This window comes from Triticum aestivum, chromosome 3D, assembly GCF_018294505.1.
Source record: "Triticum aestivum cultivar Chinese Spring chromosome 3D, IWGSC CS RefSeq v2.1, whole genome shotgun sequence".
In the NCBI taxonomy this organism is placed as follows: Eukaryota; Viridiplantae; Streptophyta; class Magnoliopsida; order Poales; family Poaceae; genus Triticum; species Triticum aestivum.
Window position 1 is genome coordinate 118,520,656 of NC_057802.1, and position 16,378 is coordinate 118,537,033.

The following is a 16,378-nucleotide window of genomic DNA, read 5'->3' on the forward strand; positions in this document are numbered from 1 at the left end:
ATTAGGAGTATGTTATATTGTGAAATGTGGTGCTCAGTTAACGTTTGGTTCATTTGTTCTGGTGTTTAGTTAACTGTTTAGTTCAGTTCTCAATGCGATGTTCAATTGTTGTGGGTGCATTCTGTTATTGTATACCATGTGAGAAATTAATTGAATTTGGCTATACTAAATACATGAGAAACAAATACATTTGCTATATTTCCAAGTTGTTAAGCATGCTTGGTTTGGTTAACTGTCTGATCTTCTATTAGGAGTATGTTATATTGTGTAATGTGGTGCTCAGTTAATGTTTGGTTCATTTGTTGTGGTGTTTAATTAACTGCTTGGTTCAATTATGCAATGTGATGTCCAATTGCCGTGGGTAGAATTTTGTATTGTTGTGCATGTGAGGAATAAATCGAATTTGGCTGCACTTTATACATGAGAAACATATACAATTGCTATATTTCCTACTTCTTAATCATGCTTGGTTTGGATAAATGTGTTTTCCATGTGGCTTGAATTAATCTGATGAATCTGCAATGTGCTTATTTTTCATCAACATATTTTACTGATAGCATGCGAAACCTCACTTAACCTGATCCCTAACTACCTTATATGTGTTGTAGGGCAACAATGGGAAGCACCGAGGTTTACAATCGAGGTTAGCACATGCATGTGTCTAATAGCACATTATTGTGCCATTGCAGGAACCATTCTAATATTTAGGTTTTTAACAATTTTGTCTTGCACATGGAGGTCCTGCTATCAGAGGTTTTGACCCACTGTTCGACCCCTTTTGCATATGGGGAAATGAGTTGTTCATGAATATCAGTCAAGTCAAGAAACTCAGAAAGTTTGTTAGGATGGAGAAATTAGCGACAAAAACCAATAAGATCTTTGTTTGCACAATGAAGAAGACATCAGTTCACTACAAGATGGTACTAACTATTATACCTTGCCTTTTTATTCCTTTGCCTCATTTCCAATATAGAGAAGATATTGATGCACATCCTTGTTTTCAGGCCTTTCCAAATCAGTTCATTGATGATTACCTCTCAAACCACCTCTATGGTCAGGAGGTGAGGAAGGTTTTCATACAACACCCACGGTTCAATATTGAAGTGTTCCTGAATAGGATGAAGGATGGACGGTCAATCATCCACCGGCACTGGCGTGAAGTTGCAAAGATCTTCAACATCAATGAAGGCTCAATATTCGCCTTCCGCTTCAGCAGTTTTCCAGATGAGATGCATTTGTCTATGTACCGTCTATGATGCTAATTTTGAAAGGTTCTAGATGTTGCATGTGAAACTTGGTGCTGGGGCAGTTGTGTAATGGGGTAGCAGAGTGCTGAAGCTATATCATGTTGTACTATGATGTATTTCAATTGTGAAATCCTACTTCCTTAATATGGAAATAAAATATATTGTGTGCTTAATATGAAATGCCAATTAGATTAATAAATGGATTATTAATAATAGGGCAATTAGCCTGCTAATGGCCAATTAGACTGCTAATTGGGTTATTTTATTGCAAACGGTTATTGAGAAAACATCGTGGGCAATGACCCCAGGCAACGCACACAGTTTCTAGGAATAAACCGTGTTGGGTCAATGAACAATCACACACGACATCCTCTTGAAAACTGTTTGCGTTAGGCCCCCTTGCGCAAACGTTTACCACATAAAAAGTGTGTGTGATGGACATCCTTTGCCACAGAATTTCTCCTACGCACCGTGTGTGATGCATTCAATAGCGCGAACTATAAAATTATAAATATCGTGTGCAACGGCGACACTATCACAAATGATTTAATGGGGAAAATTGTGTGTGATGTACCTGCGAACGGAAATGTTTTCCTTGGAGCGACTGTGTGGGACATATATACGAACGGAAACGTACTTCTTGAATTACTGTGTGGGATGTACATACTAACGGAAACGTATTCCTTGGATTGACACTATTAGGAAAAGGGCTATAGATAATATGGACACTAATGGCGCACCACACATGTGGTGCGTCACTACTATATACTAATGGCGCACCATGTGTTGGTACGCCATTAGTGTCCAAATACTAATGGCGCACCACATCCACGGTGCGCCACTACTAAATTTTTTTATTTTTTTTCAAAACTAGTAATGACACACCAGGGGATAGTGCGCCATAACTAGTTTAACTAGTAATGGCGCACCACACCCTCGGTGCGCCACTACTAACAATTTTTTTTATTTTTTGTTCAAAACTAGTAATGGCGCACCAGGGGACAGTGCGCCATTACTAGTTTTAACTAGTAATGGCGCACCACACCCTCGGTGCGCCACTACTAACAAATTTTTTTCATTTTTTTTCAAAGTTAGTAATGGCGCACCGTGGGTGTGGTGCGCCATTACTAGTTAAACTAGTAATGGCGTGGTGCGCCATTACTAACTTTGCCCAAAAATTCCACCGAATGCACCCCCTAGTGCACCGTCTTTTCAGTTTTAGAAAAAATAAAAGAAAAATGATGGAAATGTCAAAAAAAAAAAATAAGTTTCCCATGTGATATGTGGTCTAGTTGTCGGGAAAATTTACAAATATGAATTTCGACTTTACTTGCGAAATCTCTCTGGAATTTGTAAAATGGGCATAACTTTTGCATACGAACTCGGATTAAAAAGGTTTTTATATGAAAAATCATCTACTCGAAAAGATACAACCAAATTCAAACGGGGGAACCCCGTTGAACATTTTTAGAATCCCCAAAAACCTAACAGAAAAAAAAGATATGTGACTTTTAAGATCTCGAGGGGGAAAATGGAAAAAATTTCAAACTTACTAGTGGCGCACCATTTGCTAGGTGCGCCACTAGTAACAGAAAAAAATAGTTTCAATTTTTTTTGGAAAAAATGTTCAAAATATGATACGTAATATGAACGGAAGTTTGAAATATTTTTTCAAAATTTAATCACACTCATGAACATGAACAAAGTCCTAGACATCAACAAGGTTTAATAGGATTGATATGCTAAATATATCAACAAGTGCCTGTTAAGTGAGCTGGTGCTGGGGTTGGATAGAACTCTGAAGTTAAGCGTGCTTGGGTTGGAGTAGTGTGAGGATGGGTGACTTTTTGGGAAGTTTGACCACGGAGTGCGATTTGACTTGAGATTAAGCATATTTACCCGAGATTAAGCCATATTGACGCGAGATTAAGAAAAAAACAAAAAAAAATTTGAAAAAAATATTTCTGAAAAAATTTGAAAAACAAATGTTAGTAATGGCGCACTTCTATGTGGTGCGTCATTACTAAGTCAGATAGTAATGGCGCATCGTGTGATGTACTAATGGCGCACTGCCTGGCAGTGCGCCATTAGTATACCAGATACTAATGGCGCACCTGTGGTGCGCCATTAGTAAAAATTTCTAATGGCGTGATGCTAGTGGCGCACCTGTAATGCGCCATTAGTAGGCAAAATAGGTGCGCCACTAGCAGGCCTTTTCCTAGTAGTGTGACTGTGTGGAATGTACATACGAACGGAAACGTTTAGCGGGGACTGACTGTGTGGGATGTACTTACGACCGAAAACGATTTCGCCTGTACAATTGTATTTTTTTAGCAGAACTGTACGTATAACCATATTTGATAGCTCGCCGGTCGCACACGACCTCATTTTGCCGAGCGTGTGTGCCAGGAGGGCATGAGGGAGTCCTAGATTAAGGGGACCTCGGATAGTCGGGCTATGTGACGTGGGCCGGACTAATGGGCCGTAAAGGTACAAGTTGAAAGGCCTTTCCCCCTGTCTGGATGGGACTCTCCTCGCATAATTTCCTTTCTCTAAACCGACTTTGAACAACCCTGCCCCCTCCCGTGTCTATATAAACTGGAGGGTTTAGTCCGTAGAGGCAATCACAATCTTACAGGCCATACATCTAGGGTTTAGCCATTATGATCTTGAGGTAGATCAACTCTTGTAACCCTCATATTCATCAAAGTCAATCAAGCAGGAAGTAGGGTATTACCTCCATTAAGAGGGCCTGAACCTGGGTAAACATCGTGTCCCCTGCCTCCTGTTACCTTCGATCGGCCGGTTTTGACACCAACATTGGTGCTTTCATTGAGAGTTCCTCTGTGTTGTCGATAGAAGGATCGATGGCTCACCTTGTCGTCAACAACAAAATCACCTCTGGAAGGGCCCTAGCTCTTGGGAAGATCCTCCAGCTCGGTAGTTTCACTATGGGCGCCCGCCCGGCCATTAAGCCCAAGGCGGTCTCCCAAATTGCAAAAAATCGTCTCTGCATCAACCCCAAAAACATCGATAAGATGGATCCGGCAGATATCTCGTCTTTGAATGAACTGCTAGATTGCATCGCCGCCCTGGGGGTCGCAACAGATTATGATCTGATTGGGCTTAAACCCGATCGGAGGGAAATCAGGCCCCACCTGTCACCCACCTGGTGATAGTTCTGGAGGAGCAAGTTGAGGATACCTCTCCTCCTGTGCTAAGAACAAACTATGTTCGGATCTTCGAGCCCTGCGAGCCGGATACCCATCTTCGATAAGATACCTTTCAACCTCCGAACATAGAACTAGGCGTTGAGCCTAAAAATTCGCAGGCCGGATCCCGGGCCGGTAACCTCAGAAATCCTTCAAATTCCGGATGCCACAGTGGGTCAGGGCTCGGATTTAAACCCACCCACCACAAGCAATAGTCTCCAAGCAAGTCCGTTCCCCGGCCATATATGACTTAATGTACGTGCGGCAGCAACCTTAGGAAATAGTCCATCACTTTTGGGCTAGATTCCTACTTGTTGAAAACAAGATCAGATATTGCTGCGACAACGAAGTGGTATCATTCTTTTGTTGCAACTGTATGGACGAGGGGATCCTCAATGCCCTCAACCGATGCCGCATACAGCCCTTCGTGGATTTGGCACACATAGTACAGAAGTACTACGCAATAAAAAGCACCTTGAAAGCCTAGACAGCTCAGTGGGAACCACCGGCCTTTAACGCACCCACCGGTCGGGCAAAACGGATGCACCCTCACGGAGCACCTGATCATCACTCCACGGACAAGAAAATTAATCCCTTAATGGGACACAGAACTGTCCTTGAGAAATGGCTCGACAAGCCTTGTCAGATACACACGATGCCGAATTCCGACTCCAACACATAGCCTTTGAGCATGTTGGATAGTCTGGCAGGTGGCTAAGAGCAGTGAGGCCATCCTCACCAACTCTACCCCAGAGAAGTACTCCCCGGAGGATAAAGATCTCAATGTACTTACGGTCTTCGAGACCTTTTCCTCAAATAATCGGCGCAAAAGGGTGCTCTGCGACCTCGCCGAAGTCAACCAAGTAGCCGCAATAAATCCTTGGAACGACACGGCGATAACTTTCAACGCTACTAACGAACCACGAACCCGATCAGTCCGAGCACCAGCCACTTTAGTTCTAAACCCAATTGTGGACGGCTTGCGGCTCACTAAAGTGCTCATGGACAGTGGCAGCGGATTGAACCTCATCTATGAGCACACACTCGACAAAATGCAAATGGACAAGAGCCGCATCGAGCAGAGCAGCACAACCTTCCGAGGCATTATCCCCAGTCGAGAAGCACGATGTTCGGGAAAAATTAAACTCGATGTGGTATTCGGCACGCCGGAGAACTATAGGTCCGAAGAGTTAATCTTCGAAGTGGCACCTTTCAACAGCGGATATCACACACTGTTGGGGTGAGATGCATTCACACGCTTTCAAGCCATACCTCATTACGGGTACATGAAGCTCAAAATGCCCGGGCCCAATGGAGTTATCACTATCACCAGTGATCCGGACATAGCACTCCGCGCCGAAAACAAAATCGCATCCTTGTCCCTAAAGGCACTATCCGAGGCCCTTGCGCCCGAGGAGCTAACCGCTCTGCGTTCCACAGTGGATAGAGATGATGTAATCCTCGATAAAAGGCCTAAATCCACTTCTTTCAAACCGGGAGACGAAATAGTCAAATTCCAAGTCCACCCAACGGATCCTAATAAAACAGCAGCCATTAGAGCACAGCTAGATCCGATGGTCGACACCGCTCTAAGAGCATTCCTGCGCGAAAATTGGGACATCTTTGCCTGGCACCCTTCGGATATGCCAGGAATCCCACGCAGACTAGCCGAACACAACCTCAACATAATAAAGTGGTTCAAGCCAATTAAGCAAACGTTGTGGCGATTTTACGAACACAAGCGACAAGCTATGGGGGAGGAGCTAGCCAAACTACTTGGAGCCAGGTTTATTCAAGAGATAAAACACCCGGATTGGCTAGCAAACTTGGTCATGGTACCAAAGAAGGACAAATCTTGGCGCCTTTGTGTTGATTTCAAAGACCTCAATAAGGCCTGCCCTAAGGACCCCTTCCCACTGCCCCGCATCGATCAAATCATTGATGCAACCGCAGGACACGACTCACCGTGTTTCCTCGATGCATATTCCGGATACCATCAGATTAAGATGAAGGAATCCGATCAGGCCGCAACAACATTTATCAGTCCGTACGGCCCTTTCTACTTTAACACTATGCCTTTCGGACTAAAAAACACCGGCGCCATCTACCAACGCATGATTCAAACATGCCTGGAAAAATAAATTGGAAAAATGGTGGAGGCATATGTAGATGATGTAGTCATCAAAACTAAACATGTCGAATCATTGGTGGACGACTTACGTCTTACATTCGACAACCTTCGAACATATGACATACGGCTCACTCCGGAAAATTCCGTTTTCGGTGTTCCAGCCGGAAAGCTGCTCGGGTTCATTGTTTCCAATGGAGGAATCGAAGCAAACCCAGCCAAAATTCAAGCCTTGTCATAGTTGACAATACCAATAGACCTAAAGCAGGTCCAAAAACTAGCTGGGTGCGTGGCAGCCTTGAGCCGCTTTATCTCCAGATTGGGAGAGAAGGCACTGCCGGAATATCGCCTGCTCAGACGCACCGACCACTTTGAGTGGACGGACGTAGCAAATGCCGGGTTGGAAGAAATCAAAACTTTGTTAGCAAACAACCCCATCCTTGCCGCACCTAACGTCGGCAAACCTATGCTGCTGTATATATCTACAACTCGCCAGGTGGTGAGCGTTGTGCTCGTCGTTGAATGAGAGGAAGAAGGACATAAATTCCCACTCCAAAAACCGGTATATTATGTATCAGCGGTTCTCACACCATGCAAATCCCGATACCCACACTATCAAAAGATAGCATATGCGGTTTTCATGGCATCTCGGAAGCTGCGACACTACTTTCAAGAGTGTTCGATCACGGTGGCCTCCGAGGTACCACTCAATGACATCATAAACAATCGAGACGCCACCGGCCGCATCGCAAAATGGGCTATCGAGCTCTTACCATTTGAAATAAACATACAAGCCATGCCGAGCTATCAAATCCCAGGTGCCGAGTGGACAGAAGCCGAACTCCCTAAAGAATATGGCACATACTCCAACTGGGTGATGTACTTCGACGGCTCTAAAATGTTAGCCAGACTGGGGGCTGGTGTCATCCTAACATCCCCTACAGGGGAAACAGTCCATTACGTATTACGAATCATGTATACGGACTCCAATAATGCAGCCGAATACGAGGCACTACTGCATGGCCTCCGGATGGCTGTTTCTATGGGAATACAACGCCTCAGGTGTGCGGGGATTCTAACCTTGCTATATCCCAAATAAATGGATAATTCGATGCAAAGGATCCAAAGATGGTGGCTTACCGCAACGCCGTACTCAAAATATCAGCTCGGTTTGAGGGGCTCAAGTTTCATCATGTGGCCCGAGACAGTAATCAAGTAGCGGACATCCTTGCTCGAATGAGCGCCAAAGGCAACCCCGTACCACCTAACACCTTCGCGGGAAGGCTCTTTAAGACATCCGTGCTATGGCAGGACGAGAGCGGAAATACCAGTCCGGCGCCGATCACACCCCCGGATGCCGAACTCGATTTGGATATCATCGGGGGCTAGGGCACAGAACCAACTCCTCCCGCCCACGTAATCATGGCGGTAATTGCTCCATGGACCGAACCCTTCCTGGCCTACCTTAACAGGCGGGAGCTCCCTAAGGACCAGAACGAGGCTCGCTTCATTGTTCGACGCTCGAAAGCCTACAAGGTTCATGAAGGAGAGATCTACAAGAAAAGCACTACTGGAGTCCTTCAAAGATGTATCTCCGAAGAGGAGGGGCGGCGACTCTTGGCCGAAATACATGCTGGTCTGGGCGGCCATCACGCCACAGCTCAGGCCCTCGTAAGTAAGGCCTTCCGTACAGGTTTATTTTGGCCCACGGCCCGAGCAGACGCACAGGACCTCGTACAACGCTTAGTCGGATGCCAGCTTTTTGCCAATCAAAGCCATATGCCGCCCACTACCCTACGAACAGTCCCCATTAATTGGCCTTTCGCAGTTTGGGGGCTGGACATGGTCGGACCCTTTAAAGGGGGAATCCATAAGAAAAAATATTTGCTGGTTACAGTAGATAAATTCACTAAGTGGATAGAGGCCAAAACAGTTAAAACAGCTGAAGCCGGACCGGTGATAGACTTTATATCTGGTGTCGTACACCGTTATGGTGTCCCACATAGCATTATTACTGACAACAACTCTTTCTTTACAGCCGACGAGGTGAAAACTTGGTGTGCTAATCTGGGCATTAAGCTCGATTACGCCTCCGTATATCAGCCAAAAACAAATGGTCAAGTTGAACGGGCCAATGGCATGATAATGAGGGGCATCAAACCCAGACTAGTGCGATACTTAAAGGAGTCAGATAAACACTAGGTTGAGGAGCTCGACTCTGTACTCTGGGGGCTACGGACCGCACCCAATCACACGACTGGATACACACTGTTCTTCATGGTGTACGACGCAGAGGCTGTCTTGCCCTGCGATATTATTCATGACTCACCTCGAGTGCGCATGTATGAGGAGAGAGAGAGGCCGAGCACGATCGGCAGGACGACTTAGACGGCCTGGAGGAGGAGCGCGACGTCGCAAAAGCCCGTACCGCATTCTATCAACAACAAGCTCGAAGATACCAAAGCAGAGAAGTGCGGGAAAAGACTTACAATGTCGGAGAACTCGTTCTACGCCTACCAGAGAAGAAAAAGGACAAACTCGAGCCCAAATGGGATGGTCCCTTCATTATAGATGAAGTTCTCACTGGAGGAGCCTATCGCATTCGCAATGCATCGGATAATCGCTTAGAGCCGAACCCATAGAACGCTGCCCGACTCCGAAGATTCTATGCCTAAGTCCGGACACATTGTTTGTTATCTTTTTCTCCTTTTTCACCTTTTCCCTTTTTCTTTTCATTTCTTTTACGACTTATAGCGTGTGTTCGGGTAAGCCACACACTTGAGGGGTATGCATCCTTAAATGTACACACCCCATCGTAACTGGGGGCTTCTCTCAATTGAAGCTTATTATTTTGGGCATAAAGCTCACCATATATATATATGTGTTGTTTGCTCATATACGTCCTGTCTTCGCCATTATATGCACCTCTATGACTTAAGTTTTTGCCAAGCTGGGTTGCCTGGCTCCTGTGCTTATGACCTACGTTGCCGCTTGTTCGGCTAGGGCATAAAGGGAGCACCTCTGTGATTTTTACAACCGGGTCATCCGGAGATGTACCTCAGACGGGTGAAGCCGAAAGCTAGCGTTCTTAAGGGAATAATTGGTTGGCGGACAAACGACAAACTGCCTTCGCAGCAATATAAACTACCGAAGAAACAAAGACTCATGTGATTCTTTCGCATCACAGCTTAGTCATGCACAAACGCATGCCGACCCAGGGAGAGGAACCCTTAATGAAACTATTCTTTCTGGAAGATGTTTCTTACGTTAAAAAGTAATATAACATAACTCCCCGAATACAGTTTGTCTATTGAAGCATTATGACTGGATCGCCTGGTTTCCGAACATACTTGGTGTTTCTCACAGGTATAGTATTCGGAAACACTCCACCCTTGGGTTTCGGAGGTTGAAGCGGAAAGTCCGCCATGACAATCTTTTACAATTCGGCCGGAGATAAGTTTGCTGATAAAGTGTATTGTCACATAAAATCGCATGCCTACTCTTTATCTATGCCATCTATCAGGCTGTCTAGTTTACAGTCCTGTTGTGAAAATTTGGCGGCTATCTTTAGTTGATCGTACACCAAGCTAACTGGAATTTCTTGTCCGTCCGATCCCCGAGGTCTGACCCGGGCCATATGATTCGGATCAAGTCCGGTATACCGCGTTCTCACCATGGCCCAGGCCTCTTGTGCACCCTCTCAACATGCTGATGCCTTCCACATCTCAAAACGAAGACGAGCTCCTTTGAATAGCTCTGCGAGCTCCCCATCAGTCCTGGAGGAGAATCGGATGGCCATAAAGCCTTAGCCATATTCCTCATTGCTTTCCGAGCTCGCTCGTGCACGTTGGATAGCTCTTGCAGCAAGTCGCCTTGAAATCCGGACACTTCTCCTTCGGGCCGCCCAGTTAACAAACCTACAGGAACAAATCTCATAAAAAATCATCAGGGAATCTTATGAAAGTTAGGTTCAGGGACATACTAAATATGTCGCCTTTCAGCTTTTGGTTCTCCTTCAAGGCATCTGACAGTTGGGCTCTTACGTCCTTTAGCTCCTCGGCTTGCTCGATGTTGGCATCCTGTAGTTTGTTCTTCTCATCCTTAGTCCGTGTCAATATACATTGACCAGCGGCTTCTTGCCTTCCGGCATGCTGTTTATCAGCTTGCGCAACCTTCAGTCCATCCTCCAGCTGATCCGGCGATCCTGCCGCCATAAACAAAACAGTGTATATTTAAAAAAACATTGTTGGCGCAGAATCGTATTTTCCGGACACTGATTGATCTTAACATTCGGTGCCTTCTTGGACTTCTCTAGTTTGGCGGTGACAACAGTTAGCTTGGTCCGACATTCTTCAAGCTCCTTGGATAGCATGTCGTTTTTCTCCGTGAGTACCTGATAGTACAACGATCCTTAAATCAATTGGGCCAAACTGCTTCAAGTCTCTAGGCTACTCGCACATGAGTATTGAATCTACAAAATTCTATTACCCGCATATCCTTTGAAAGCTGGTGTGTGGCTCCGGCAAGCCCATCCCGAGCAGCTCGGATATATGCATCCGCAGAGTTGAGGCATGGCCTCTTTCAGCCGACGATGATTCATTGCGCTCTCCACTTCAGAATTAGTGATGGATACATCATATGAATCCTCTTGGAGATGACAGTCCGGCATTTATCCCGTATCAACCCTAGTCCTTACGGCAGGGTCCGGGGCCGGATTGGTCGATACATGGCCGGCGGGGTCCCCGGATATAGTCTGGCATATGCTCTTCCTGAAAAATGGTCCAGCGGAAAACGTCACAACTCGGTCTACCCGCAAAGTGCATGTCAAAAACTATACCTCCTTGGTGAAGGCGGGGGCCCGGTATTGTCACCGTTCTCCCTTCTTTTCAAAGACTCGCCCTGCACAGGTGTCGCCTTCTTGGAAGACACCTTTGATACATCTCGACGAGACGAGCGCCGCCCCTTCGGAGCATGAGACAGTGCGGTGGGTGAGGCGCAATGGAAAAACTCTTTTGAAGGAGACGTCTCCTGGGTACTTACATGAGAGGAGGGAAGAAGGCCGGGGTAGTCGGCTATAATAGCCACTTCCGTGCAATCATAGCTTGTCTGATAAAAGACTCCCTCATTAAGTTCTATCAATATATCCGGATCTTTTTCATATCCGGGATCTAGGCCCCGAATATGGTCCTCTGGCTACAGAGCGGGGCTGTAGATCCCCTCGTTGATCTTTCTTCATTCCTATAAAAAGCAGCCGGATTAAATTCGACTCGCATAAACTCTAGAAAAAAGGTGGAGTCGGGCCAATCATTGGAAAACTCACCCAGGGGATGGGATTGTACATGGAAAAGCCTTCCCGACATGTCAAACGAGTGAATTCTTCCTTCTCCCCTTTGTACAGGTCAGCTAAGATGGTGGCCAGGGCGGCAAAATTTTCTGGACCATTGCATAGACAACGGGACGAATCATCCTTCCCGTTATAATTCCAGATGGGAAGACCTCTAGATTGGAGCGGCTGAACGCATCGGCTTATTGAAATTGCCATTACCTCAATTATTGATAGCCCGGAATTGGCAAGTACTCTGATCTTACTTGCTAGTCTCAAAACCTCGGCACTATCTCCTTCTTCGAGGCTTCGGGGATGCCAGCTGGCGCGCTTCTTTAAAGGAGCACTGGAGAATTCGGGAATTCCATGCCGGATTGGGTCCGGAAGAACGACGTCTTCAATATAAAACCACTCCAAGGGCCACTCTTCGGATGCCTTATTTGGAGTGCCAGACAGGTATCCTGTCCCGACTATGCGCCATACTTCGGTGCCGCCCACCTTGAATATGGATCTCTTTTGGGAATGGGGCATGAGGCAAAATATTTCCGCCATAGCTCAAAATGAGCGTCACAGCCTAGGAACAGCTCGCCAAGAGCAACGAAACCCGCGATATGCAGGATGGAGCCCGGCGTCAGATTGTGAAGTTGAAGGCCATAATTCTCCAGTAGAGCTCTAAGGGAAGGATGAATAGGAAATCCTATGCCTCTCAAGAGGAAGGAGACAAAGCACACCCGCTCCTCTTTAGAAGGATTGGGCTAATTCTCCGCCAGGGCTTCGCCATCGATGGAAGTTAATCCAGCCCGAACGGAGACTAGATCTGCGGGCGGAAGATATCCCTGCGTTTGAATTTTGCTCAGATGGGCGTGGGATACCGAACAACTTTCCCAATCGCCTTTTTGAGGGCCATTGGGGCGCGAGGAAGAGCTAGGAGCACTAGCGATGTTTGGGCGATTTCCTATTGCGAGCTCTAAGGGTTTCCGCAGGGTGGGGAATGGTCTCCGAGATCTAATCTCTTTAGATAGGCGCCTTTCCCGCATGGTCAACGGGTTATTTGTAAAAATCACACCTAGAATATTCACATTCGTTTGACACGTGGAAGATGAGGTGACGACAGTGAAGAAACGATAGAAAATGGTATTTAATGTGTAGCCGAACTATTGTCAATCAGAAGTACAATGGAGAACCCGCCTTGCAAAGCCGAAGACATAAAGCCGGATACTACATCATCATTGAAGGCACGTACGGGGGCTACTGAGGGAGTCCTGGATTAAGGGGTCCTTGGATGGTCGGCCTATGTGACGTGGGCTGGACTAATGGGCTGTAAAGGTACAAGTTGAAAGGCCTTTCCCCGTGTCCGGATGGGACTCCCCTTGCTGTGGATAGTAAGCTTGGCAGCTAGTCACATAATTTCCTTTCTCTGTAAACCGACTTTGTACAACCCTGGCCCCCTCTGGTGTCTATATAAACCGGAGGGTTTACTCCGTAGAGGCAATCAAAATCATACAGGCTAGAGGTATTTCAACTCTTGTAACCCTCATATTCATCAAAGTCAATCAAGCAGGAAGTAGGGTATTACCTCCATTAAGAGGGCCCGAACCTGGGTAAACATCGTGTCCCCTACCTCCTGTTACCTTTGATCCTCAGACGCATAGTTCGGGACCCCCTACCCGAGATCGGCCGCTTTTCACACCGACAAAGCATATCCCCGACGGTTTCTGGGTCGTGTGGGAAGGACCCCCCTATCGCAGTCACTCACTAGGAGACGGTTCAGAATGCCTTCGCGGAAAGGGGTTAAAAACCATTTGTATAGCACCTCGCTGCACTAGTGCATGTTTGACGCTAAAAACCTGCATAGGGATCTCTTTCACCATTTGGAACTGCTGGACCGGAGGGCTATGGTTTGGAGAATTAGGATTAAGATGGCTAGTCTAACTAAAGAATATGATTATTTAAAGGGGCTTCCGAATTACTCCAAGAGGATGTGAATCCAGTGGGGTTTGAATGCAAATGAAGGAGAGGTGAAAAAGCCGAGGAAAATCGGCTCCCGATGGAGAAGTAAATGGGAGAAGTGGCATGCAGGCAGTTGATTAGACGGCTAGGTAGACCAACGTGCAAAACAAAAAGGCTATGCCGGTCACGTACTGAGGAGTGGTCCATGTACGTGTACATGTCCATCCTTCTATGGCTACATGTGCCACTTGTTAGTTGAGGTCACTCTTTCGAATCACCATAGTGAAACATTTTATGATTCCTTTTTATTTCTGCACCCCTCCTGACAAGTGGGACCTATGCAAAACCCACACGAATAGATGTACAAACATATCCATCTCTTTGCACAAAAAATGTGTCGTAGCTAGTTTGGATTGATATTGGCACGTTCCTGTGAGACACAACCTTTTCTGGTTAAGGAATATGCGGTTATCCTAAAAACAGAAAAAGCCCTTCTTCACACTTCCGCATGCACGAGAATTTGGCTCTGCTCGCAATATGGATGCTACCTGGAGGATGAAGTGAAGCCAAAGCCATGCTAGCACGGGAGACATATTTCCGCTATACAGTACTACTCTGTATGTTACTACTACTAGTAGTAGTACAACTGTGGTACACTTGATGGTCAAAATAATATTCATCCGGTCCTCACAGTGAAGCGACAAGACCCCGCGCCCGAGGTGACCCTAGTCCACGCGCCGTGTTCGGGTTACCAAAGTCAGCCTCACCTTGTGCATTGTGCATTCACTGTCACCGCTGCTGTATAGCATGCCTCGCCTCGTCTCCCTCTCCCCTAGCACCACTCCATCTCCATCTCCCTCTCGCCAGAGATCCTGAGGTCACTCTTCATCATCTCACTATGCCCCCGCATACCCTCTCCTAGCTCGCCTCCACCAGTACCCTATTCCCTCGCTAGCCGCTCCAGCACCGAGAGCCTTCTCCCCCGTAAATCAAGCCCCCAAAAACCCCACCTTCCAAACTCCACCATGGCCGAACACGAAGCGCATAGCATCCATATGAGCCCCGATTGGAGCAATCTCCGCAGAGACATCGTCGACCTTTGTTGTTCGCGTATGGATATGTTGAGCGTCGTGCGGCTGGCTGCGTGCTCAAGGGACATGCACGCGACCATCATCGAAGCGAGGCCTTTGCTTTTCAAGACACCCTGCTTGCTGCTATCTGGTCTTGCGAGATTTTCTCACCATGATACGGAGGCGTACATGATGCCCCTCGACTTCAATATGACCTCCATTAGCCGAAACTTCTTTGTAGGTATGTAGTGGGTCGCCGTACATCATGCCCCTTGACTTTGATTTGATCACCATCGCCCAAAACTTCTTGGCAGGTATGTACTGGGTCGGCATGAACTCCCACTGGATGGCTGCCGTCAGAGAAGACCGGAAAAAGTTGGTGCTCGTGAACTTCCACACCTCCCATGAGATTATCCTTCCTCCGTTGGATTATATAGGGTTTTACCGTCGTGGTCCAAGTCATCTAGATTACATTGTTAGTTAGACGCACCTTGTTTTGCAGAAGATTGCAATCTGCCAAGTGCCCACACGATATGCGGATTACGCAGACTTCAAGCTAATTGCCTTGTTCGACCACAGACTCATCTATCTTTCTGCCGGTGCCTTGTTTAGCTAGAGACAACTCACCTCGCAGTGGATCGTCAAAGCGGATACACACTTCTGTGATGCTATTGAACAAAATGGCATCATCTACGCGATCGACAAAGCAGATGGCACCACGTATTGCTGGGACAACGCGTGTTGGTTGTTTTCGTCTGATGTTAATGATAATGCTATGACAATGTTTGAACTTTTTATGATGATTGGTATATCCCTGTTTGAGCAGAATTTAAGTAGAAATATGGCAATGCATTAGAGACGCCGTAAATTAGCTATATTTGGAATGAGTTCATTCATGCGATTGTGACCATGTCATTACAGCCAATTTGTACCCTTGAATAATCAAACGGTTAGGAAGATATGGATATTCTCCTAACTTTATAGTAATCTATATACTGCTAAATATGAGTGTGTATCAACAGCCATGTTAGTTTCCTCATTTTCATGATGTAGAAACATGCATCACACTACGGGCTTCATCTAACCATACATTAGGGAAGTAAATGTGCATACGGAGAACTCTATATTTGGAAGTACTGAAATCCTGTAATGCTTACCACGTGTACATACCTATATTCGCCCATTACCAATCAATGGCTAGAATAATATCCTCACAAGAATTTTGCCCATAGAACATGACTATATAACAATGCATTAGTTTCCTTGAAGAATTTGTTTGTGAGGACAGAACATGATTACATAACATGCATGACATGGTAGTTTCCTGTTAAGAATCGATCGTGAGATAACATGAGTATAACCATGCATGGAACTTCAATATTTTCGAACCCAGTATATATTTCCCTGTATTTTCTCTCAGTTCCAATAGGGACAGATCAATGATTTTT